This window comes from Rhipicephalus sanguineus, chromosome 11 (genome assembly GCF_013339695.2).
Source record: "Rhipicephalus sanguineus isolate Rsan-2018 chromosome 11, BIME_Rsan_1.4, whole genome shotgun sequence".
Lineage (NCBI taxonomy): Eukaryota > Metazoa > Arthropoda > Arachnida > Ixodida > Ixodidae > Rhipicephalus > Rhipicephalus sanguineus.
Genome location: NC_051186.1, coordinates 16,130,128 through 16,156,667, shown reverse-complemented (window position 1 = coordinate 16,156,667; position 26,540 = coordinate 16,130,128). Strand labels below are relative to the sequence as shown.

Genomic DNA, 26,540 nt, shown 5'->3' with positions numbered 1-26,540 from the left:
GTCGACTTGTTCATTAATGACCCGGCGTTCTGCTGGAGACACGCGATATGGACGTTGCCGCAGTGGTGGTTGGGCGCCAGCACGGTGTAAGAAAAATCATTTAGGTGTGGACACTCCGCCCGACGGCGCGTCCACATAATGTTCGCCTCTTTCCTCCTCTCGGCCCCCATGTCGCAGCGCCTCCCACGCAACCGCGGCCGGCGCATGTACTATAGAAGACGAGCTGCGTGCGTAGCGTCCGTAACGGCGTTGCGCACGTGAGAAGTCAGCGAGCAGAAAGACTGCTCACGCGCTCTAAGCAAGACGCCGCGCTTTTACGTACGCAACGCTGTTAGGGACGCTATGTGCGTCGGGTGCGCCGTTTACACAGTGGCCGTATGAAAACTGGCCGTGAAAAAATGCAATGAGGTGAAAAAAAAATAAAGAAAAACGCGCGTTCGCCTCGTCGCAATAGGTTTCTTAAGCCCCCATGTCGCAGCGCCCCCCACGAAACTGCGGCCGGCGCATGTATTAAAGGCGAACATTATCTGGACGCGCTTTCCTTCGCGGCGGGTGGAGAGTGTCCACACCTAAAGTATTTTTCTTACACCGTGGGCGCCAGTGTCGATGCGATGCGTAACAGCGGAAGTGCGGCCGAGGGAAGTTTGCCCGACATCGAAAGAAGAACGAAATTCTTCCAGCAGGCACAGAAGTTGGGAACGCTGGACCGATGTGAGGTTGTCAGCAATGGAGGACCTAAACACATCAGCAGGTGACGAACCGGACGTGGAAACAGCACTGAGCGTACGGGAGCTGGCGCAGTGCGTGTCACCCGGTGCGTCTATAACTTGTGCGTCTTCGAGGGGTTCCGCTCTGCCGAGACATTCCCCTCGCACCAACGTAACAATGAACGGGGATGGGTTGGTCACAAAAATATCCGTGTCGCCCTGAGTGACTTCCACGGTCGCAAATGGCACCAGCAAGCCTCTCCTAGTGAAAACGCGGTCACATGGAGAAAGGAGCGCAACGGCGTCGCAGAAACCGGTGCAATAGACTGACACAGCCGTTGACGAATTTGCAGGAACTGCGATGTCGTCTTTGACGAATGCTTTGGTCGCAGCCGATGAACTGTCTGCCGGCGTCAAATCTGAGAATGGTGAAAACTCTATTTCGGCTGGCGCGCAATGAATGACGGCATCGTGGCAGGAGAGAAAATCCCATCCCCGGATGACGTCGTGAGAGCATGAGGAAATTATGATGAATTCGTCGGCGTACAGAGCGTCCTGAATGATGACACGGGCTGTGCATACCGCCGTCGGGTGAATACATTGGGCGCTGGCTGTACGGAGGGAAAGACCGGAAAGTGGCGTCGTCACTTTTCGTAGCAGGCAGCTTAGTTTAGCGTCCATAACGGATACTGCGGCTCCAGTGTCGATAAGGGCAGATGCGCGAACACCGTCCACAAAAACGTCTATCACGTTCGATGGGCTTCGCTGAGGGCTTTCGCAGTTCGATAGCGTCGCAGCCCTTGCCTCGTGGACTGCGACGACTAGTTTTCCTGGTCGCGTGCGACCGGACGTGGGCGCATCGGCGACAGTGAGCGACGTCGGGGAGACGGAGAGCGCCGAGTAGATGGAGCTTGGCGTGACGTCGGTGACATAGGCGTAGGTGGGGCGTAAAATGTGCGGTTTGACTGGCTGGTGGCGGGCGACACGACTTGAGGCGGCTGGACGCGATTGCAATAACGCGCCACGTGGCCGGCGTAACCGCATGCGAAGCATATGGGGCGGTTGTCAGGTGTGTGCCATCGGTTTGCTGGAGCAAGGCCCGCCCATGGCGCAGGACGTGATTGACGGGGTAGCGACTGATACGACTGCATCGTGGGCTGCGGGCGTGGCCTCTGCATTACGTCGGCGTAGGTAGCCGGCACAGCCGCTTCGAAGGACTGATGTCTAGCGGCGCCTTCGGCGTAACTGTGTGGGGCTGCCGTAGGTATTACAGGGGACGTCCTTGCGACAACTTGGGCGTAACTCAGTGGTGCAGGAGCCGGATGGTGCTGGTGGTACTCAGGCATGACCTCCGCGATTTCCTGCTCAATCGCTCGACGGAGGGGAGGGAGAAGAGTGGTTGACGGCTGGTGAACGTACTGAGGTTGAGCAAAGTCCAGCAGAGAGAACTGGCGCGCGATTTCCTCGCGCACGAATGACTTCACCTCTGCGAGCAAGGCGGAGTGGTCGGATATGGTCGACAAGCCAGCGAGCTCGGCGTCGCGGGATGGAGAGCGACGGGTCATCGACCGCTGCCGGCGCAGCTCCTCGTAGCTCTGGCAGAGCGTGATGACGTCGGCCACTGTGCTGGGGTTTTTGGCGAGCAGCATCGTGAAGGCATCGTCGTCGATGCCTTTCATAATGTGCCTCATCTTATCAGATTCCGACATGGTGGCGTCGGCTTTCTTACACAAATCGAGGACGTCTTCAATGTAGCTGGTAAAGGTTTCGCCGGCCTGCTGAGCTCGTTCTCGCAAACGCTGTTCGGCCTGCAGCTTACGAACGGCAGGGCGGCCAAACACGTCGACGATGGCGGTCTTGAAAGCGGACCACGTCGGGAAATCGGATGCATGGTTGTTGTACCACATGCCGGCCACACCCGCGAGGTAGAAAACCAAGTTGCTCAGCTTGCCGGCTTCGTCCCATTTATTGGGGACACTCACTCGTTCGTAAATCGTGAGCCAGTCCTCCACGTCGGTACCATCCGCGCCGGTGAAGATAGGAGGGTCGCGGATACGGGGGACACCGGGACAAGCGGTCGGGGCAGGAGGCGGCGTTTGCTGAGCGGCGTCTTGTGGCATGGTAGATGGCACGGTACGGGATCGAAGCTCCAGGGGCATCAGATGGAGACCGAAGTTGTGGGGACGGTACAGCACTCTCCACCACTTTGTAAAGGCGTTTATTGACGGCGGGATCGACGGCAACGATGCGCAGCGACGACAGTAACGACAGAGCGCAGATTCGCAGGCTCACGAGCAAGAGCACGAGGGGCGTGCTCTCCGAGAAGAGGCGAAGAGGGCGACCCACTAGAAGGCGCTCAAGAGGACGGCCCATTACAGTGTTCTAATGCTTCTGTACAATATATATATATATATATATATATATATATATATATATATATATATATATATATATATATATATATATATATATGTATATATATATATATGCGGTGCATGACGGCGGCGACGGGGACGGCAAAAACCAGCCGAGACTGTCCATATAATTGCTATCGCAATAAAAGCTAAAAATATTTGACCCGCCGGGAATCGAACCTACGACATCCTGAGCGGCGATGATAAGCGCCCGGAAGCTCTAGCGACTAAGCTAAAGAGGCATTTGCTCCTTATATAAATGCGCCTTATATCACGCATTCTCCCTCGCACGGTGATCTCTGTTGGCGGGGCTAGACGGGGCGGGGCGGTGCCGCCGTCTGATAGCGGTGTAGTGGAGTAATGCGGCATAACACTTGCTAGCGCCGATAGAGAACGATTCGGCGACGATGTAGTTAAAACATAGCCTTCGAGATGGAGCGCCGGCGCGCATTTTTGGAGGCCATGGTTAAAGCGTCTCGATATCACGAAAAAAACACTGGCCGCGTTAGCATCGGGGAGTCGCCCTAGACGCAGTTACGTTCTTTGACTTTCGCTTCGTGTGAGCGTGAGCCGGCTCGTTGTCAGAGTAGTGCAGCTTCCGCCTGTACCAATGGTGTGTCGCCGCCATAGGTCGGCAAAAAATGTGGAGCTCACTCAGACTCACTCATGAAATATATTTTGCCCTTAGAGCTCACTGAGATTCAGACTCACCGAAATGTTCCTAAACCGGACTCACTAGGACTCAGACTCACCAAAATATTACTCACTCGGACTCACTCAGACTCTGACTCACGGCTCTATCTTAGTCTGAGCGAATGTGAGTGGGTCGACTCATGAGTCCGTTAGCGTACAATTGGCTTTCTCAACCCTGGTGTTAACGCCAATATTTCGCATAATTCGCTTGGCGCCTTTTGATTTCGCAGCTTCAAATATGGGTTATCAGGGGTCGCAATCCAGCTTCGATATTTTTAATAAAAGAGATGACTCACACGAGATATTTTATCAAGAACTACTTGCGAAAAAGTTTGCGGGGGTGGGAGTTGTCACGCCACCGCCCCCCCCCCCCTCCGTGACTCACGCCTATGATCAATAAATATTGAGGGGGCGTATGAACACTGGTGCTTTGAAGTTTGTGTGAGTCGACGGGAGTATAAACGTGAGCCGACATGAGGCTGATATAAATGCTGAAGTTTTTTAGATAGAACCATAGGTCGGCAAAAAGTGCGGAGAACTACCAAACGAGAACTTCGCATATGGACAGAATATTGTAAACAAAAATCTTTCACATTTTTTCCCTTTAATTACGCCAAACGCTCACCACATTTAACCTTCTCAGAACCATACATAAATGCAGCAGTATAATGTCTGTGCGGTCCTTGTTATTCGGCGTGAAGGAATGTGTATGTACAGTGAAGTATTGCTGAAGCTCAGCCGTTTAAGTCACGCGTTGATTTCAATTCTAATCGAGAAAAACGAAATGTCGTTTTACTAATCGCAATATCGCCGTTTGAGCTTTACCACTAGCGCATAAATTGGCTGATTCCAACTTTGCTCCCTTTAACCTCGTTTTAGTGAAGCTGTTTGAAACAATATATGATGCATGTTTTTTTTCTTGGCAGGTATGCGATGATTTTCACATGTTTGTGGATACCGCAGGTAACGTTGTTGTCCGCCATGATACAAAAAATAAAGAAGAGAAGCGAAATACGGTAACAAGATACGTACGTATCTTGTTACACGTACGTGGTACGTGGTACGTGTTACATATATGAAAGGACCAATTTTTTGGACAAACTGCACATGCAAGCACCGATTGAAATCCTGACATATAGCTACGCTGGCACTAACGATGCGACATAGCTGTGGCGGCCCGTGTTTGTGCCTACACTGTTATGGCTGTGATAAATTCGCCATGTTTTCAATGACGTCATTGCTCTTGGTACTGAAAAACCAGCATGGAAGATTTGTTTATATTGGTGGTGCTAAGAGCATATTTTGCTCGTTGACATTTGTAGCTAGCAGTAGCTTCAACTGCCGCAAGTATACGGCCTGGGTGAGATGAAATAGACTTTTTGCCGAAACCCAGCTTTCTCTGAAACTGACATCGTGTGAAGAGCACTCCTCACATCAACTGTAATACGGCTTGCCCCCTAACCGTTGTCCTCTTCCACCATTTGGTTTCACATTTTAGGGGCGAAACACCTTAAAGCCGAGGTTTGTCCGTCCGTTTGGCGTCCGTGCTGACAGCACAGCACCGTGTAAAATCGAAACATCAGGTTAGAACATTAGACCGATATCAAACATAATTGTGACGAAACAATATAAAACACCTACAAGCACAAACCCTTTACACTAGCCGGCGACTTCAACGTACACATTATGGAACTTCGGACCTAGCTTTATCGTCTACTCTCACTTTCCGCTCTCACGGTATGTAGAAAACCGTTGCTACAGTCGAAACATGTGTGTATTTGAATAAAAAAAGGTTTACGATAGACGAATATCAATCATAATTGTGACACAACAATATAAAACTCCTTCAAGCACAGACCCTTTATACTAGTCGGCGACTTCAACGTAGACATTCTAGACCTTAGGACCTAGCTTTGTCGTGTCGTCTCTTTATGTCACTTTATGTCGCTCAATTTACATTATATGGGGCAACGCTCGGGTAACGTACGGTTACTCGGCTATACGATACCCACAGCTTCGTCCACTCGTCATGATTCACTTCGTGGAGATGCGTACGTAGATTTTTTTTCCCTTAGGCTTACTTCCAAAAATGCAAACGCCGCAACCGCGTGTGTGCTTCAAAATCATAGATTATTTGGCATGTTAAACCCCTTACTTATTTTTCTTTTTCTATCAACGAGATGCTTCACGTCATATGCCTGCGGTGAAATTCGAGGCCGCAAGCTTGATGCATGCAAGAGCCCTGTGCAGCTCGAGTCATTCACAATCGAGGAAGATGCCTTTGTTTCTGCCATCGGGACGGTGTTTGCCGTGTGCTGAGAATTCGACATTGTTTTATCAACAAAGACGCAGAAAGCCTTCGATGTATTATGCCACACGGTTCGTGCTTGCAGCGGTGTGCAGCCCACTCTACTTCTGCGTGTGGACACACGTTGCTGCAATGAAAGCAAAATAATGAAGCATTTCTTTTCGTTTGAATTTCGTCCATATTGTGTGTTACAAGCACCCAGCAGCGCTCTGTCAGAGAGCTCTGACCGTGTGTTCATCGTCGGAAAAGCATGTTCGATATAAATATTTATCCCCACTAGGACGAACTACAGATATGGAGGGCGGAACAGTTTATCCCTCAGGGAGTAACGGGAAGCATCAGCAGTTGCTGCTCAGAGAGTAACTGCAAAAACGCGAGAGTAACCGCAAAGACTAACAGTTGGTCCTTGAGGAGCAACCGGTGTGAGAATGATTTCATCCTTGGGGAGCAACGTCAGAGACAAACCGTTCATCCTCCAAGAGAGTAACTGCTAGGGAACTAACATTTCCTCCCCTTGCCGTTGCTCCCTCAGAGGGAGCGATGGGAGTGGCAACGCAGTTACTCCCTCAAAGGAGCAACCCCTATACCCCCGTTCGTCTGTTTTGGCATATCGTGTTGACTCACACTCACCAAAACATTACTCAGCTGTAGTCACACATACTCACGACCACGCCTAGATCTGATCCTGAGTGAGTCGACTCATGAGTAGGATACCGCATAATTACCATTTTCAATCATGATATCAATATTGTTTCACGCCAATATCCCACATAAGCGGTGGTACATGTGGCTCCATTTTATGTCGGTCCTCCAAATACGAATGCGTATTTGCAATCCAGTGAGGAAATTATTATCAAAGACGCAACTCACACGAGATATTTTTATCAAGAAGTTCCCGTGAGATTGCGGGAGAAGAGAGAAAAGTACCTATCCCCTGCAACAAATAACAACTCTGATAAATAAATATCGAGGGAGCGTATGAACGCTAGTGCGTTGAAATATGTGTGAGTAGACGTGAGCTTCAAATTGAGCCCACGTAGGGCTGATTGCACTGCTGCAGATGAATACATAGGACCATGGTTCAGCAATAAAAGCGGAACCAACTCAGACTCACTCGAGAAAGCATATTTTGGCATAGGGCCAATGCCACCCAGTACCGCCGGGCATCTTGAATGAAATTTTCACTCACTTGGGCCTTATTCTGACTCAGACACATCAAAACATTTTCTAAGCCGGGCTCACTCGGACTCATATTCATAGGCATGCGCACGGAGGGAGGGGGGGGGCTGCCGCGCCCATTCTAGTTACCTAAGGGGGGTATCGCAGTGTGCTCTAGATACATTGACTTAGTAAGGGGGGGGGGGTGCGATGAACCTTCGCCCGCCCATAATGGGGAACCAAGCGCATGCCTATGCTCATATTCCTTAAAATGTTTCTCAACCGCACTCACCGGGACTCAAGCTGACGATTAAATTACTCAAGCGGACTCACTCAGACACATACTCACGGCTGCATCTGTATATGAGTGAGTCTGAGAGAGTCGACTCATGAGTAAATGTTGCCGACCTATGGGTGCGGGCAAATGTCATGGCACCGACAGAGCAAAAAAAAATGTTGCAAACTAAGTGCAGTGGCTTAGCTCGGCTGTGCCATGATAACGTAGCGTTAGCAAAGGTTCAGCTAACTAATAGGGACGCACAGACATGATCCCGGGCCCTCCCCGGAGGATTCTGCCGGAAGATTCAATTTGTCGCTGTCCTTAGCTTTATACAGGTTCCATAGCGCCGCTTGTGGTGTACAGCCAGCGTTTAGTGTTTTGCACGGTCATGTTGCGAGAGCAGCCTCTTTTATTTTAAGATACACGAAACATACCTTTATATATAAGAAATATATACACCGTTACATGTCATGCGAGACTTATCGCGAGAGATACAAGATACCCAAAGAATATCAACAGTTTCTCAGATACATGGATCTTCGACACTGCCAGGTACTGCGCAAGGCATCATTTTTGATAGCATATAACGTGAAGTCATCAAGCGGGCGAAGAGCTTTACTAGTCTCCTTCTTTAGACATCCTCGTACAGAAAGCATTAGCAGTTGTGTGCTATTAACCATAATCATTAGAAGTGTAGGTATTTGATGCGGAGAAATTATTATGTGCTAGCTCATACTACAAGCAATAATTTGTCCAGGAGAGAACGTAGGTTTAAGAAAAATCCGAAAGAGGTTATGGCCCAAGCATTCAGTCCAGTGTTATAATTCCGAGACTAGGAATATTGAATAGAACATGCTGCCCGATTCACTGGCTTCCTCTCCTCCATTACTGCATTCTTAAACGAGCTGCATACTCTTGCCTATTCGGGGCATTCGGCGTTTCCAAACACTAATCATTAGCGTCACGCTGTGGTCACGACGAATTCATTTGTGCATTTCTTTTCATTTCTCCTTTTACTCTTCTTTGCATATCTCTGAAGGAAGCAGTGCCCTTGAAATCATGTTCACATTTACGTCGCGTGTATGTTTCTTATTGAACTGTATCTGATTGTTGATTCATTCCTGTAATGACCCTTCTAGGGTTAACAGTATTAATAAACAAACAAACAAACAAACAAAAACAATAAGCATCGTTCATGATAAGGACAAAAATAGCTTACCTTATCAGTTGTAGCCTTGCATAGCTCGCTAGAGTAAGGACCATCTGCGATGGCACAGGTCGACGGCGCTGTCTCGAATGTCAACGTGTAGGATATGCCACCAGAGCCAAGCTGTTTTTAGCAATGAAAAATATGCGGGTATTGTCGCTCTCGCCAGTAGGGTTTTCCGCTCCCTTAAGCTTGCATATCAGGCGACAGTTTCACCGAGGTTTTCAGTCCTAAGTGTTGTTTTACTACAGCATGAGCGCCTTTGCAAATATGTGCAGAATTACGATTTGGCTGACACATTTATTGTGATAGCAATTATATGGAAACTCTCGGCAGGCTTCTCCCATCGGCGTCGCCATAGCGCTATATATATATATATATATATATATATATATATATATATATATATATATATATATATATATATATATATATATATATATATATATATATATAGGCAACCCACATCGGCCAAGCTCAGAAGATAGCTTTTCAGAAGCACGCCACCGCTGATTCAAACCTGCAACCCCTCGCTTCGCAGCGCAATGCGTTCAAGAACTCCGCCACGCATCATATCATCCCCTGCATACTGTAGGCGAGGTATTTATATACATCATTTACCGCTGACGGTACGCAGAACTCTCACGAGTCCCGGCCTGTCAGAGGCTTGTTAACAATCAACCGCGAGAAGGCGAAGAAGGGTGTGCTTTGCAGGTCGTCGCCCCGCGCGTGCTTCGCCGCAGTTGGGATGCGCGCCTCTGGCCTGCACATTGACCTACAGGGCGTAGTAGCCCGTGCTTGCGCGCTTAGCCCGTGCTAGCCCTTGCAAGTGGACAATACAGGTCTTAAAGCAAGGGAATATGACAGTCGCTGCACAAAAAACCGGCAAGCACAGTAAAAAAAGAGATGAATAAAATTTATTTTTAAGAACATCAGAAAAGCTGGGTCATTGTTCTGGTTGCCAAGCCCAACGAGCTGATCATAGACTGCTCAGACGCAAGATTATGGTGACGTGCTTTACTGTATTTATTCATAAGATAACTGCAGCTTGAACTTCGGTGTCTGAGGGCGCCGCAGAGACTACTGCATATTCTCAGAAATAATTGAATGAAGCATGAATGGATTGTTTTACTAGAATATCTACAGGAGGTCTCTATAATAAATTAGTACAGTGATACTTTACGTACAGTAATATACACGGCATCTATGATAAAATATAAGAACCAAATTATTTGAGTAAAAGCTGAAAATTTTATCTCAGCATCACTTGTGTTTAAAGCATCTCAAGCTGGGTAAATAGGTCGCGCGTTATTTTCAAATCAACGAACCTGCGAGTTCATCTTTACTCAAATCATCTAGCTTACCCCTTGTTCCACCACTTTCAGAAGCTTGAGAACTGTGTGGTAGTGAGTCAGACCACCCGTCTGTTTAGAAGTCGCTAAATGTGCCATTCGCATATACTTTGGATCAGACGTCGGGTCCTCCTCGAAACCAGAACATTGTGCGGTGATCGCTCTTAAGACGAGAAGAACAGCCGCTCTCTTCATGGCTTATGTGCTGCAAAGAGAAAGCGTTTTTGAAACACTTTTACGGATATAATCAGAGCTAATACCTCAAAACCCTCTCCACATTACATTATAGCACAGTCTGCTCGAGGGCACGCCCACTGAAAGTAGATTATTCTCTTTTCTGAAGTTGGTCTCTGATATGGTAATGTGTGATGTCGTAGGAACAATACAGGAGGAACAGATAAAAAATATTTGCTGCCTGGGGCATGAGCAGAAGGAACTTGTAAAAGCGATTTGTTCACTGCATATCAAAAAGGAGTATTAGACTGCAATTTGCTACTTTTCAGTCCCACTTTGTTGTAATCTCTTTGCAAACGCCTAATTTTACCATTTTATTTCATTTTAATTGCAGATACCTACAGGCCTTCAAGAAACAATCTGGTAAGGGGAGGAGTACGGTCACACAATGGTTAACAACTATTATTAAAAGAAGAAAATTCATCTGTTCAATAATGTTATTAATAAACAACGCAACAGCACAGAACACTGATAATATAATAACATATAACGAGAAGTTCTACATGCAGCGAAATATTGCTCAAATATCAAATATGGAGACCATCGGGTGGTGGACGTAACGGTGCCACAACAGTCACGCCAACTGGTACAAAATCCAGTAAAATACCTCTTGAGCGACCGTCAGTTAAACGAACTATTCATTTGTACAAACTCTTTTTATATGCCCCGCCGAACCATCATTGGACGCAATGGTAACTCATTTCAGTTTTACGAAGTTAGTAACAAAGCGCATTTCAGTTCTACAAACATATTTTGTGACACCATTCAGGGCCTTCCACGTCATATGGGTCACGCATTGCCTGAAAGACTTGGTACAGACAGCGCACTGCCTTTCGAAGTAGTGAGCGAGAAGAAGCTAATGTCCATAACTTTTGTTTCAGCCAAGCGTTACGTGGTAGATGGACGTGTTCGTGTAAACAGCGGCTGTGCGCACATCGTGTGCTTACCAGGCACGTCAAGTACACTAGCGTGTAAACGGTAGCTCATGGTCCGACTTAACGTCGGCGCTCCCATTAGAGCAGATGCGTCAGTTTCGTAACCACAAAGTTCACGCTGCGGTGAGATGATGTGCAAAGGTAATGGTCATAGGCGTATGCGTGCAACGCTTGACTCTGGCTTGCAGAATCATCGATGAAAGTATGTATTGTTTATTACACTGATAGAACAACGGGCAGCGAGCAGTTCAACCATAATTGACGTTGTTCTGACATTACGCTGTTAAAGGCTATTTTTCCACGGGAGTTTGAAGTGCCTGCATAGTGATGTGGTAGAACACTTGACTACCACGCAGCATGCCTGGACTCGATTCCATCACCAACCGTAATTCTACAGCCACGGAGGCCTAGTGGTTATCCTGTTCAGCTGCTTACCCGAATGTCGCGGGATCGAATCCCGGCTGCGGCAGCCGTATTTTTATGGCGGCAAAAATGCTTGAGGTCCGTGTACTTAGATTTAGGTGCACGCCATAAAACTCCAGGTTGTCGAAATTTCTGGAGCTCTCCACTACGGCGTCCCTCATATTCTTATTGTGGCTTTGAGACGTTCAGCCCCAACAATTACTACTATTAGAGATTTTACACAATAGCACTAGTGGTCTAGGTTTGCCGTGTGTCGTAGATAGAAGATCATCATGAACTGGCACGTCCTCTTTTTGTCCTCTTCCTCATCATCTTCCTCCTCTTCTGCTTCGCTCCCACAACACGTGTGCCCATTTGTTCGGCGTGGGTGCAATAACTCTAATATGCAATATAATGAGTAAAGAGAGACAGAGATAACGATAGATGAAGAGAGAAATGCTTGCTGGGAAACATATCTTGGCGAGATTCGACGCCGCGTCCCCGTGATCCGAAGGCAAGCGTCATAACAACAAGGCTATCCACGCAGGCAAGGAGAACATAGCATAGCATGGCCTTATGTTGTATAGTAGGGTATTGAAAGAGGGCGGGAAAGAGAAGTGAGCAGGAGGGAAAGGACGAGAGGAGAACCAGTACACAGAGAGAGAAATATAGAGGGCGAGAGAACGAGTGCAGATAGAGAGAGAGAGAAAGACAAAAAGAAACGGGAAGGTGGATACAAAGGCAGAGAAAGGATAGACAGAGAGAAAGAGATATAAAAACACGTACACAAGAGAGAGAGAGAGAGAGGTTTATTTATAGAAAGGCAGAGAGGTCGGCCTGAGCGATAGTATGCTCTAGCCTGCTACTCTACACCGGGGGTGGGGAAAGGGGAGAAAAAAGAATGATGGATGACGATGGTAAGTAAGGGATGTGAGTATGTACAGTCCCGTCTAGGTGGTGCAGTGCTATAGCCGCGCATCCATTCCAGTGTCTTGGAGGAAAGCTGCGACCGCCACGTACACAAAATATTACACCATCCCCCGCTAAAGGGAAACGTGTGGATGCGAAGCAGCAGGGAGATGGTTCGCTTGAGCGGGAGATGTAAAATTGTTTAGGAGCTGGGTCGCCAGGTTCTTAAGCTGGGGTGAAGTCCCGCGCCGTAAGCTGCATCCATCCGTTCAAAGCGTCGTGGAACGCGAAGAGGAAGGCTACGCGCGTCGTGTCTTCCCTCTAGCCTGGTCGTTAGTTCTCACAGGGCGACCGGGGAACGCTGTCGACAGGCGCGCGAAAGGGGGGGGGGGGGGTAGCATAGGAGAGGAGAGAGAGGGGGAGGGGACGCGCATGCGCTGGCGCTCATCGCGGCGTTGTGCAGGAGAGAATGAGGCGCGCGAGAGTGGGGGGAGCGTACGAGAGGAGGGGAGAGGGAGCAGGATGCGCATGCACAGTAAGCGCGGTCACGCCGCACACCACCAACACCACCGGATTAAACTCCGCCATAAGCTGTTTCGCATCTAAAAGGTTAGAAAGAAAAGACGGCAAGCATAGCCACATATAGTAGCGTATATCAAGGGGTAGGAAAGAACGAGTTGAGGGGGTGGACGTCTAGCCATGCCAGTATTAGCTAGCTGCCCACCATCACTGCTGTGACCCAGCCTGGCGCGACTTAGTGCAATCTACGGTAATTCATTTTATTATTTGCTTCCATTGAGACATTTCGCTCATCGACAACGTCCCCGACGTAAGCCCCAAACTCTGCGACACGGGGTCTCTCAAGCTGCCGTGTTTACATTTCCAAAGTATGGGTCTATATAGGCTGTGAATCATCTGTTGCGCGTACCTGCGGGTATGCGCCACGCGTGACTGGTGGAGAGGCTTTCACGAACCCCGCGACAGAAAAGTCAAATTATTCATGTCGTGACCAAGAATCATGTTCGTCGTACACTCACGTCCTCCCATGACATTGTTTGTTTATACGAAGGTGCCTGACACAACAGCGCCGAGGCGTGGGCGGGTAGGTAGATAGTTAGAAAAGGTCAAAGTGCCTTTGGTTCCCTAAGAATTGCTTCGCTTTTAATATAACATAAAGCCCTAAGAACAAGAAGCAAGGGATGCGAAGGTGGCAACGCGAGCGCTTTCTAAAACTTATTGCTCAGTGAAAAAAAAAAAGGCGAAAATCTCTGAGGCCCTCATTGCTTGGGTGCTGCTGCGTAAAAGCATGACTGCGCAGAAAATTGCGGATGCTTTTTTTCTTACCCAATAAGCAGCTGGTAAATGTATACCACACACTTCGGTAGCAATCGAGCAAGGCAGCAATTGATAGTGAGAACGTCGCCTGATATAACTGTCTCATTGTGGGTAGTATGGTTTTATGGCACTCTGTCCCCCGAGTTTTTCTTTGATTTATTCGTTTCTTTTTTTCAATGAAATATCAGTTAGCAGTAAGCCAGTGTGCTCGATGGCTCCTTGCTGTTTGCGCAATATTTATATTAAGTTGCCAAGTCACCGGGCGATCCGTTCAGCTAAGAATTGACGATACCCCATTAGATTAAGCTAACTCACTTTAGAATCCCGATGTGCCGAGGATTATAAAAGTGCGCTTCAAGAGCATATGAGCGCACCTTCAACAAAGCTCGCATCGCAATGCTACGAACACTCGCAAACACGTCATCATCTCGTAACCAAAATTCTGCGTATGTCATGCATTGCACACTTCATAGTCACGTTACACGCCCTATTATTGAATACGGGGGTGCCGCTTACAAAACCTAGCTTGAACCGGCCCGCCAACCTCGGAAACCAGCATCCAGAATAAGCACTCGTTCAAGATGTCGTAAACACAGCGTGACTTTGTTTAGCAAAATGATATTTTAGCCAATGATATAATATAGGGATAAAAATTGCCAGATGTATTACGAATGCTTCAAAAGGCAACGTGCTTTATTATCTTTCTCTTAATTACTTAGCGTATTGTGCGACCAGAAAATAAACGTATGCGAATTTCACTCTTGCTTTTACGAAGTACATTTATGACCAGCGTTTGCTGAACTTTTCTAGTGCTAGAGATGTGAATAAACTACCCGCAGAAATAAAATAGCAAATCATTTTCACGTCAGGCACAAAAAGCCTTTCTAAGACAGAATACAGTTTCGTGCAGCGAATGGACGTGATGATTTACGTTTGTGTTTGTTGTTTTTGGTGTTTTGTAGCTATCTTTGAAAATTGGTCGTTGACGGTTGTCTTAAGAAGTCGATTGAAATGTTTGCATTGGCACTACACAACACTGGCAGTATGTCCTTGCTGTGAGGCACGCTTCTGCGTGGAAGCACATTCGTTTGCGAAATGATAATAACATACGCAGTTTAAGTGGGAGTGATAGTTGAGCGAGTTGGTACGCATGCATTGTTGATGAAAACGACGCAACAGAGACAACAAAAATAATTTTCAACTACACGAACACAAGCGCAGACTCACAACTGAACTTGTATTAAAAAAGCAGAACAACTGTATGCACGTGCGTGACTACCCATTAGAAAGCAAAAAAAAAACAGCAAAAAAGTTCAGGCGAACTTTGCACTAAGGGGCGCAAGGCTTGAAACAGGCAAAACTGGACGATTCTGAAGACTGATCTGGTTGCTTCCAGGTGGTTTCTAGGCATTAGCTAGGTGATGGAGGTCGTTTCTAGGTTGCTTCTATTTCGTAGGTAGGCTTTAGCTAGGTGATGCTAGGTTGTTTCTACGTTGACTCTCAGGCCAGAGAGGTTCGAGTTAGATAGACCACAGAGCGACAGAAACGGCACAGTTGTCCAAAATCAACAGACAGAACCTCACGCTGAAACCAAGCGTTCGTACCTCTCATAGGTCTACGGGCACGTCGTCGTTGGCATAGGCCTTCCATCGGTTCTGGGATTTCTCGCAGCCGCCGTTGCTTTTTTCATTCTCTAGTCTTCTCGCGTTCAACGTACTCGGAGTCTTCGGCTCACCGGCGTCGCTTCGCAGCCATTTGGTGAGGTAACTATTGAGTTCTTCCTCTTTAGTGGCGGTTGTGTGTAGTGGCATCTACCCAATTTCTGTGGCACATACCCGTTCATGATGATGACACTTTTCTGAGGCCGATCAGTGGCACGTACCCGTTTGATGACGATGGTTTTCTTCATTTTTAGTGCACCAGTTGTGAGTAGTAGGATTTACCGAATTTCTGTGGCGCACACCCAGTTATGATGATGTAGTTTTAAATGCGAAGCATTTCTTAACGAAACTTTGGCACTTTGAACGTTTCTATCTATCTATCTATCTATCTATCTATCTATCTATCTATCTATCTATCTATCTATCTATCTATCTATCTATCTATCTATCTATCTATCTATCTATCTATCTATCTATTCGCCTACGTCTGGATGCTCTCGTGATCGCCTCCTTAACATATTAGACCAAAATTGGCATGGGAGGGTAAGAGGATTTGACGAATCGACTGTCTGGTGATGACATGAATAACGTAAAAATCATGTCGCGTCCGTCGTCAAAACCTTTGCTCCAGACACGTCTGGCACAAACCCGGGCCGCGGTGTACGCGTATGCGCCACGGGTGATTGACAGTTTATATCCACCCAGGATAGGCGAGAGCAGACATTGGTAATATAATTGCGATAGTGTTAAGCGCGTACGTCGTCAAACCCTTTCATCCAGACACGTGTGGCACATGCCCGTTTACCACGGGCCGCGATGTACGACAGGCAGACAGAGAGAGAGACAGACAGACAGACAGACAGACAGACAGACAGACAATGAACTCTTATTTGCACCTGAGAAAACGAATGCCCCGTCAGCGGGTAACGTCTGCGGGCACGAGTATGCGCCACAGGTGATTGACAGTTTATATCGACCCAGGAGTGGCGAGAGCAGACGTTAGTAATATACATGCGAGAGCGTTAAGAAAAACCGACGTGGCAGCGTAGACCGGACGAATGCAAAGAATAAAAATTGGGATCCCCGCAGGAATCTAAAACAAGCATTCTGCGTGGAAGTCGGGCATTCTACCACAGAGCCACGTCACGTCTTCGCACTGCTTTGGAAAAACACGCTATGCAGGCGTTGTGTCGGCTCAACGTGAATTGTGGTTCTGGTGCTGGATATTAATTTTATGACAAAGTAACAAACACTATATATGTACTCCAACGATATAGGCGTCATGTCAGGTTAACGTCTGTAGTTCCAATGTTGGCTCCGCTTTTACAGCAGTCTAATAAACATTTCAGTTGTATTGCTATGATTCAGCCAGTCAAGTTCAAGCGGTGCTCGACACCAGAGGATTACGCTAACAAAATGTAGGTCCGATATTCATATCTTCACAACCTAAAGTACACTTTGTTTCGATAATACTGACGTCTGTGCTCTAAATGAGCTCCGACGTTACGTCAGACCATAAGTTACCCTTTAAACGCCAGTGTAGTCGACGTCCCTTGTAAGTCCACGATGTGCACGCAACTACTACACTATCAAAAACACGTCGATCCACCTCGTAACGCTTGGCTAAAAGCAAGAAATGCAGCATAGAACAAATCGCTGACTGCTTCGCATAAAATCGATTCTCACAAGGCGTGGGATAATAATAATAATATCTGGGGTTTAACGTCCCAAAGGCGTGGGATGTGCCGAACTTTTTTTATCCTGCCTCTTTGGGATAAGATTTATTTAAAAGAAAGTAGCTGCATTAGACAAGGAGATAGAGGTACATGCGAATCGGCTGACCCAACAACACTGGGAAGCCACGTGTAACTTGATGGAAAGGGAAATTAGAATGTCCAAGACTTGGAACATTCTCCGAAGTCTCCTAGACCCACAAAGCACAAAGACTGCACAGAGGCATAATCTGCAAAAAGTAGTACATAACTATGCAGGAACAGAGGAAGAGCTCTTCCACGAACTTCGGCAAAACTATTTTACAGACACAATCATGGAACCACTTCCCGAGTACAAGGGGCAGGACAACGTTAAACTCGATGCTAGTATATCGGAGGCCGAGGTTAGATTCGAGCTCGCTCGACTAAACCCGAGGTCTGCGCCTGGGCCCGATGGAATAACCAACAAGACGCTCAGAAACTTGGACGACGAGTCTATTAAGGCCCTCACTGAGTACATGAATAAGTGTTGGGAGAGCGGAACCATTCCGATTCAATGGAAGCCTGCCCAGGTTATTATGATTACGAAGCCAGGAAAGAAACCACAGTTGGATAACCTTAGACCAATTTCACTTACTTCATGCATAGGCAAACTCATGGAGCACGTCATCCTTACGCGTCTCACTAACCACATGGAGGAGAACGGACTCTTCCCACACACCATGATCGGCTTCAGACCAAAATTATCAACGCAAGACATTATGTTACAGCTTAAGCATCAGATACTAGACGAGGGGACTCGATCTCTGGACTCTAAGGTTATCCTTGGCCTCGATCTCACTAAGGCTTTCGATACCATCACACATAAAGCCATCTTAGAGAATCTTCAGGGATTGGGGATAGGACAACGAACCTACGCGTATGTGAAAGATTTCCTCTCCAACCGTAGAGCACGAATTGCAATCGGAGAGGCAAGGTCCGAAGAGATCGAATTCGGCAGTAGGGGGACGCCACAGGGTTCGGTGCTGTCTCCCTTTTTATTTAATGTGGCGATGATCGGCCTGCCCGCAGAACTCGACAAGATAGAAGGCCTCAGATATAGCGTGTACGCAGATGACATCACCCTCTGGGTGACGGGTGGGAGCGACGGCAAAATTGAAGAGATATTACAGGAGGCCGTTCACAGGGTAGAGAGATATGTTGAAGGTAAGGGGCTAAAATGCTCTCCTTAAAAATCGGAATTGCTCATTTATAGACCCACATGTAGGGGACGAAAAAGCCTGCAGGAAAGGCCAGACATTGCGATATTCGCTGGGGGAAATAAAATACCCACGGTAGCGAACGTAAGAGTCCTAGGCCTCCGTATATCTGAGAACGGTCACAATGGAGAAACTATAAGGATATTAGAGAACAGCGTCTACCAAACAATCAGATTGATCAAAAGAATAGCCAACAAAAACTATGGTATGAAGGAGCACAGCTTAGTTCGTTTAGTCCAAGCCTTTGTCGTCAGCCGCATTGTGTATGTCGCCCCATATCTTAAACTACATGCAGCCGAACAGAACAAAATAGAGTGCATCACTAGGAAAGCATATAAACAGGCAATAGGACTACCAATAAATACGTCGAACGACAAATTCTCGGCGCTAGGACTACATAACACGCTAGCAGAGCTTATAGAGGCCCACACGGTGGCACAGTATGACCGGCTAACACAGAGCCCCACGGGCAGACATATTTTGGACACAATTGGGGTCACGTATGACGTACAACATGGGGTCAAAAAAGACATTCCGCGGGAAGTGAGGGAACATATCATATTAGCCCCATTACCTAGAAATATGCATCCTGAGCATCATCAAGATAGAAGGATAGAAAGGGCGAAAAGACTGCATAAAAAATTCAGCAACGATCGGGACGTCATCTATGTAGATGCAGCGGAATACGAGAATGGCCGAAACATGGCCATAGTAGCCACGAATATTCAAGGGGACTCCAAGGTCAGTGGCACTATACGTACAGGAAAGGCAGAAGTGGCGGAGGAGGTGGCTATAGCAATAGCAGTAGCCTCCACAAAAGCCCACGTCATAATCAGCGACTCCAAAACTGCGGTTAAAAATTATGCGAAGGGAAGGATCTCGCCGGAAGCGCTAAGAATTCTAGCTAACTTTCGCGCCGAGCGGCTTGTTCATATTATATGGGCGCCGGCTCACTCCTCCCTCCCCGGGAACGAAATCGCGCACGACCTGGCTCGAGAATTGGCAGGCCGAACAGGTGCAGCACGAAGCCCGGGGACGGAGAGAGACCGCGTGGTTAGTTACGAGGAGATCACAAAACACTACAGGCTAGGAAGGGCTCGCTTTCCCCCGGCACACACCTCGCTAAGCAAGCAGCAGGCGACGGCCTGGCGCCTCTTACAGACGAACACGTTCCCGAGTCCGGCGCGTATCACTACTACTACCCGGAGTTATACTCCGATATCTGTAGGTTTTGCAATCGAAGGGCGGACCTGAATCATATATTGTGGGCTTGCCTCAGAGTGCCAGGGCAAGACAGAACACACACTAACGGAGAGCAGTGGGAGACCGCACTGCTAAGCCGAGACCCAGAAGTGCAACTCCAAGTCCTTCGGCAAGCCGGGGGTGCCGCCAGAGCTCAAGGACTCATGGCTGCCACCTAGGGAAGGGAGCCTATCCCTCAAATCTTGCCGTCTTAAATAAAAGTTATTTCCTCCTTGGGTTTTGTGCGAAGTAGGAAAAACTGACTTGATGCCGCGCTTGCTAAGCGGTTTTTATATCTATTTTGCCTACTCTCTGCCGAGAGGGGCAATTCTGATTGTGCGTGCATTTATTGTCCGCATTCGGCAGCGTCACTGCTTTTCCAACTTCATGTTTTGTCGGTACCAGTGTTTCCCTTTCTGAGCCCCCATTTGTAGGTCAGCAAAATGGCATGCAGCCCTGTAACAATTAGGCGACTCGTACTTACTTTCGATGCCACTTAACTTGATAAGCACCAACCGCACGGCAACTGATCAGGAGCAAAAATATTGAAAGGTAATGACGCCGACCTAATGCTTGCACTGCTGAGTAAATGAATCAAGACAGAATAGTCGGACACATGTAGCAGGATATTGTGATGAATCTCCGGCTCGGGCTGCTTTCATTGATACTCACCAGGTCGACGAAATTTCAATGATCCTCGCGGTCGACGCATTCTTGCTGTGGTGCGTGCTAACTCCAAGTCGCCTGAATGTGCAAATGGTTCCTTTTATTATTCTCTGATAATGATGGAGAGAGACCTGTTTGGCTTCGGACACCACAACTGTGACGTTGTGTTATAAGCGCTCAAGTACCCGGACTATCACACCTGCCATATGTGACCTCTACCGCAAACGATCGCATTTCTCAGCGTATACGTGTATGTAGACCTGGTATTGAAATCGCATTAAGCGCGAAGGAAACAGGAGGCGCGCGCAGCAGCAAGCGCGAAAGAATGGAAAGCCCTGCTTCCGTTGCTGCGGGTCACCTGCCTGATCGAAACATGCGAATAGCGTAACCTCCTGGAACGTGTCCAAGAGAGTAGAACGACGGACAGGAGAAGCACAGTGCCGTGCCCTATAAAATATTCTGCAAGCCGTTTCGTGTAAGCAGTATCCTTGTATTCTACAACGTAACCTCTATTTTAAGTGAGAGCGGTTGATATTGTAAACTGGCAATTAACGGTATTTCTGTCTACTCTGTTTTAAAAACAGGTTCGTGTATGTTTAATAAAGGTTAATTTTGCAAAGGTTACTGGATAACGTCTACTTTATAGATACACAAATCTGTGAAAATGTGCTCCTTTAGTGCACGTTGCACTGCTTGGAGTGTAGAGGTGGAGATGTATCTCATGTGAAAGACGCGCTGTTGAGCCCTACCAATGCATTGTAGGTACATGTCCAGTAAACTGATATAGGTGCGTTAACAAAGTTTATTGATTTAGTTTCATGTAAAACAGAATATAACCGCTCGAATTTCAGATATTTTGCCTATACATATGGCACGTGCATCATTCCGCGTAGATTGCTTCATCGTTCATGCTGGCCTTTGTAATTTACTTGTAGCACCAGAACGATTCAAATCTCGTGAAGTTTATCCAAGGACGACCCCAGAATACCGCTGTGCAGGTTGCGCAGGCCTGTAACGAGAACGGTAGCGTATAGGTGGGACACTGCCAAAGGAGGAATTCGGGCTTGTTCTTAGCACAACTGCTCAGCATAAGCAATGCTTAATGGGAATTCCGATTAACATGAACGTTTTGGGCAAGGTGATAATTTACAGCCAAGCAAAATTTCACCAGCGCGGAAAAACACCAGCGGATAAATGGGAGATGACACGCACTAGCACTAGCCCGTGTCGCGTCTCTTTTGTCCGTTCGTGTTTTTTTCCGCGCTAATAAAATTTTTCTTGACGGGGAATCGCGATTTCACCAGGGCTCCCAGGTCGAAAGGACGAAAAACTTGGAGGACACTTGACCTTCGCCTTCAAGAGTAGAACGCGATAGCGTAATCGGACAATGTTCGCATGACCTTCTAAGTCGCTAGTCTGGCTTCACTTCTTGCTGGACACCTAAACAGTGCCGCACGGAAATAACGTCTGTGCGCCTGGAAGTTGGCCCTTTCAAACTAGCCTAGAATGTCTACTGTAAGTGCAGTTGCAGAGCGCCCACTGCGCCATAATCCTTCCTTTTGCGAGTTGGCGACGTACCTACTACGCATCCGTAAGGCAACACGCGCATCTTCGCAGCTGCACACATTGTTGATAACGTTGTTGATAATGATAATAATTATGCATGTGTGCTTTGTAATTGGTGGGCTTTTGAACAAAGCACTGGTTCCGCAATTCACATGTTTTGACGCCTGTTGTGATTCTCCGCTTCTGCTACGCAATATAACGTGTTCATGACCCTCCTAGCACTGCATAACAACGATACAGTGTGTCCTTCCGAAGGGATGTCAAGAACGGCTGTGGCTCTGTGGTAGAACATCTGCTTGCCACGAAGAAGTTCTGGATTGTATTCCCACTCAAAAAGAAGATTTCTTAATATTTTCTTTATTTGCGTTTATCTTGAATTTTCGATCACGGACAACGCTGATTTTTTGTTGACAGCCAACGACGCCGGCGCCGGTACCGGAATTTCTGCGAAACCAGCTCTTTAACGCTGTCGCATTAATATAGCCAAAACGTTGTCGTGACCGTAGCGGTAAGCAAGGTGGCAGCCAGACTGTCGAAGATGAAACTCCTTATGGGCGAACTGATGCCCTGCGAAACTTAAACTTAATGCACTAGCAACACTCGCTGCAGAATGATAGCGGCGAGCAGGGACGTCGGGCTTCGAAAGATTTGATCTTTGACGGAACGCTCCGTCTTTTATTAGGTGCGAAGCATCTTATAGCGGAGCTCAATCTGGTGGTGGTGGTGGTGTGCGTGACCACCCTTACTGCGCATGCGCAGACCATACCTCCTGTCCACACACCTTCAGCCCACTCCATGTCTCCTCTCTCTTCTCCCTCTCCACTTCATCTCTCCCCCTCCTCTCTCTCTACCCCTCCTCCCCTCTCCCCCTCTGAACTGCCACTCTGAAACGCGGGCTCGACATGCCCAAACTCTGCTTCGCATCGCGTCATGGTCCTCTTTAGCGGGAGATGATGTGTCCTTCTCCTGCGCAACGCCGCGATGAGCGCCAGCGCATGCGCGTCCCCTCCCCCTCTCTCTCCCCTCCTACGCCCCCCTCCCCCCATCGCGCGCCTAACGACCGCGTGAGAATTAACTGCAAGGCTAGAGGGAAGACACGGCGCGCGTAGCGTTCCTCTTCACGTTCCGCTTCTCGTTCCACGACGCGAGGTCGGCAGCATGCCCAACGGAACGCGATCGTACAAGCGCTCCGGGTTCGCATCGCCTCCTGGTCCCATTTAGCGGGAGATGGTGTAATTTATTCATAGATAATTGTACATTTCAGCCTCATCACTGGCGCTCGCGTTAGCTACATAAACGCGGTTGCTCGCGTTGTGCACGCAATCTTATCAAAACCATCTAAAACTGTCTCGAAGTTTGCGAAACATTGTGGCGCGGCCTGTGTTGAGCGGTGTTAACAGCCTTTTGGTTTGGGCGAAGCTCGATCACACAACAACAATGAAATGAGTGCGCGTGGCAACACCCCGCTCTGAAAAATGATGGACCCGATGCTGCTCTAGAACACCAAAGCGAATAAACGTGTACGTACAGAGGTGGTCAAAAGTTTCATGCCACGCTGCCTTAGGGTGACATGGGATGGCGCCTTGGGAACTTTTGGCCACTCCTGTACATGCATTTAAGAAAAACACAGCGCGCAAAATAAAGTTCTGTAAATGCGCTATCGCGGCCTAGAACGGCTAAAGGCGCAGCACATGCAGACATCGGGGCGTTTCCGGCGACGCTGAGAGCTCGTTATGCGTTCGACCACAAAGTTGCAGTCCATTGCGCCGAGATGTTGAAGCACCGCGTATGGCGCGGAGTATAATGGAAGTATTTCCATGAAGCCACGTCGGTATATCGTTCTCGACACCCGGACACGGCCACCGGGCTGGTACTCGACGCAGCGCCTTCGAAGGTTGTAAGGCGGCTGCCGGTACCCTGCTGGTTCTTGATGTTCGACCTCGACGTAGGTAGGCAGCATATCGGCGATGATAATATCACATTCCAGGATTTTATTATCATGTGCTGATTTCATCGCGTGATATCGACGCTTGGTCAAAGGTGGACTGATCATGCAGGCAGTGCAAAAAGCAGGTGAGGTGCAGAACCTTCGTAATGCATCATATCCTGGAAGCAGTACAACACCGCGTTAGACGCAGAAAGCCTTCGGAGGGGGCGGGTGAGTATCGCTACATCGAGTGAGAAGGAAAAGAAGATGGCTTTCGCCTTCGAGTCGTCTTAGGCGAAATCAAAGCGGACCCTGTGAATTCCTACTTGAGCAAGTAGAGGTAAAAAACAAGCAAGCGCGTCAACCAGTCACGAGGTGACGTGGTCAGATATTTGGATGCTCGACCATTGTTTTGTGGTGCTTTCTTCTGGCGACATGTTGTTCCGGGCTCGTCAAATACCGGTCCGCACGAGACGCACGAGCAAGGTTTAACCAACGACCTCTTCAAACACTTCAGATTGGGAAACCGACACGCTACCTCAACGCCACACTGGAAGACGACAAGTGCGATCTTTTTGTTTCATGTTGTCAGTGATCACGTCAGTGATCTGTCTTCATTTAGTTATTTAGAACCGCCGGTTGGAGTGTATCCGTACGTGCGACAACTGAACAAAAGGTAGTTCATTTGTTTGTTTTATGCTTCCCGGTATCAGAACGTCAATCTGGCACGTTTCTCAGCAAACAGGATTAGCGTAACGGAAGATATGTGCGGCATGCGCATTGACTCTCTTAGTGGTTAGTCATATCTGTGTAGAAAACGTTGTACTTCTGTACTGCACTCTGAACACTTCAGTTTTCGTCAACCCCTTGGACATATTGTCGGTCATTATTTTTCATCTACCGCGGCTACAGCCGCAATATCCCACTCTAGGCGTACAGACCGTTTAGCTTTAGGGGAGTAGACTCCGTGGGCAGTAGACTCCGGGCAGTAGAGCTCGACTTACTGCACAACCAGCAGGAAAGAAGGAGGGAGACAGCGCTCTTTCCTGTCTCCCTCCTTCTTTCCTGCTGGTTGCGCAGTAAGTCGAGTTTACAAGTATGAACCAACTAGTCTGCAAAGAAGTTTTGCTGCAACAAATTCGTAGAGAAAAACGTGAACATTGATATCCGAAGAATTTAATAACTCTTCGAATGTAGTTTCTATCGCGACCGACTCAATGAGGTGATATTCGCTTATTTAACGACACAAATCCAAAGCTAAAAATGCGGATATTGGGCCTCTCTCTCTCTCTCTCTCTCTATATATATATATATATATATATATATATATATATATATAGAGAGAGAGAGAGAGAGAGAGAGGCAGGAGTATAACTGCGTTTTGCTCTCTCATGCCAGAAGAGTATACAGCTATTCCACTCTCTCCTTTAGTACAGAGTGAACGTGCACTTCATTCTATGGGATGTTTTGTGAGAGTAAAACAACGCACTGAAGAGTAACTCGGCTTTTTTTACTCTTGCGATACACTTACCAGTTTTTAGAGTGCAAGCACACAGGTGGCGTCTGCAGTAGCTGCAATCTAAGTACGCTTCGGTGCTTCGCAAGCTTCTCTATAACGTGCGAATTGGGCTTCCCTTTGCTCCGGCGTTTCAGCAGGCAATTTTGCATTTGCTGGTGATGTCGGGCCCTGCCATGTTGCTGTATCTACCAGATCACCGAATGCAGGCTGCCGCTTGCGGTAAAGCGCACGCACAGACGCCCTTGCCACTGCGCCATCCATGTCGAGATCCCTCGACTACGCGCTGGCAAAGCAGCCGTTAAGCCTTCGCATAGTCACGTGGTACAGCATCGGCGAGGCTCCGTGCGAGCGCGGCTGCGCCGCTCCTCCGCAGTGGGTGAGTGTTCTACTTTGGGACTTGAAGCCAGAGATATGCAGGGCCAAAACAGCGAGATCTGTGCTTGTAGCGCCCGAGCTTGCCAATAGCCAAGAGCGTTCTCTTATTTCTTTATCTGTGACGGCAGGTCATCTACCGTGAAATCATGAAGCTAGCGAGAACTTTCCTGGTTTCTTCCTTTTGACGTCCTGGTACGGAAACCATTAGCGGTTCAGTGCTTTGAACCATATCATTTAGAATTGTAGGTTTTAATGCGGACAAATGATAAAGATCTGCTTCAAATAGAAATCAGAGAATATAATTTTAAGAAAATTAGAATGAGACTATAGCTGAATTATTCAGCTTACTGTTAAATTTCCGAGACAACGAATCACAATGTTCATGAATAGGACGAAATTTGCTCACCTGATCAGTTGTAGGCTTGCATAACTCGCTAGAGTAAGGACCATCTGCGATGGCGCAGTTGGACGGGGCAGCCTCGAACTTCAACTTGTAGTACAATCCAGCGACAATCTATTATGGACAATTGAAGAAATCTGATATTTTTACCTTCTCGAAACGATGTTCGCGCTCTCTTGAACTTGGATACCAGGTCTCAATTGGGCAGGTCTTTTCCTTCGTAAGTGCTACTTTACGATAAAACGGGCGCCTTTGCTAACAACTGCAGATCTACTAGTA

The 26,540-nt window shown here is 47.7% G+C and overlaps 1 protein-coding gene across 1 annotated transcript in view; it reads right to left on the bottom strand.

The window, feature by feature from the left end:
- Positions 1-26,326, bottom strand: part of LOC119373830 (salivary cystatin-L2-like) — a 207,910-nt gene extending 181,584 nt beyond the window's left edge. The window contains exon 1 of the transcript XR_007414503.1: positions 26,268-26,326. The gene's annotated coding sequence lies outside the window, so the exon portion shown is untranslated. The remainder of the gene's footprint in view (positions 1-26,267) is intronic.
- Between the last annotated feature and the right edge of the window lie 214 nt (positions 26,327-26,540).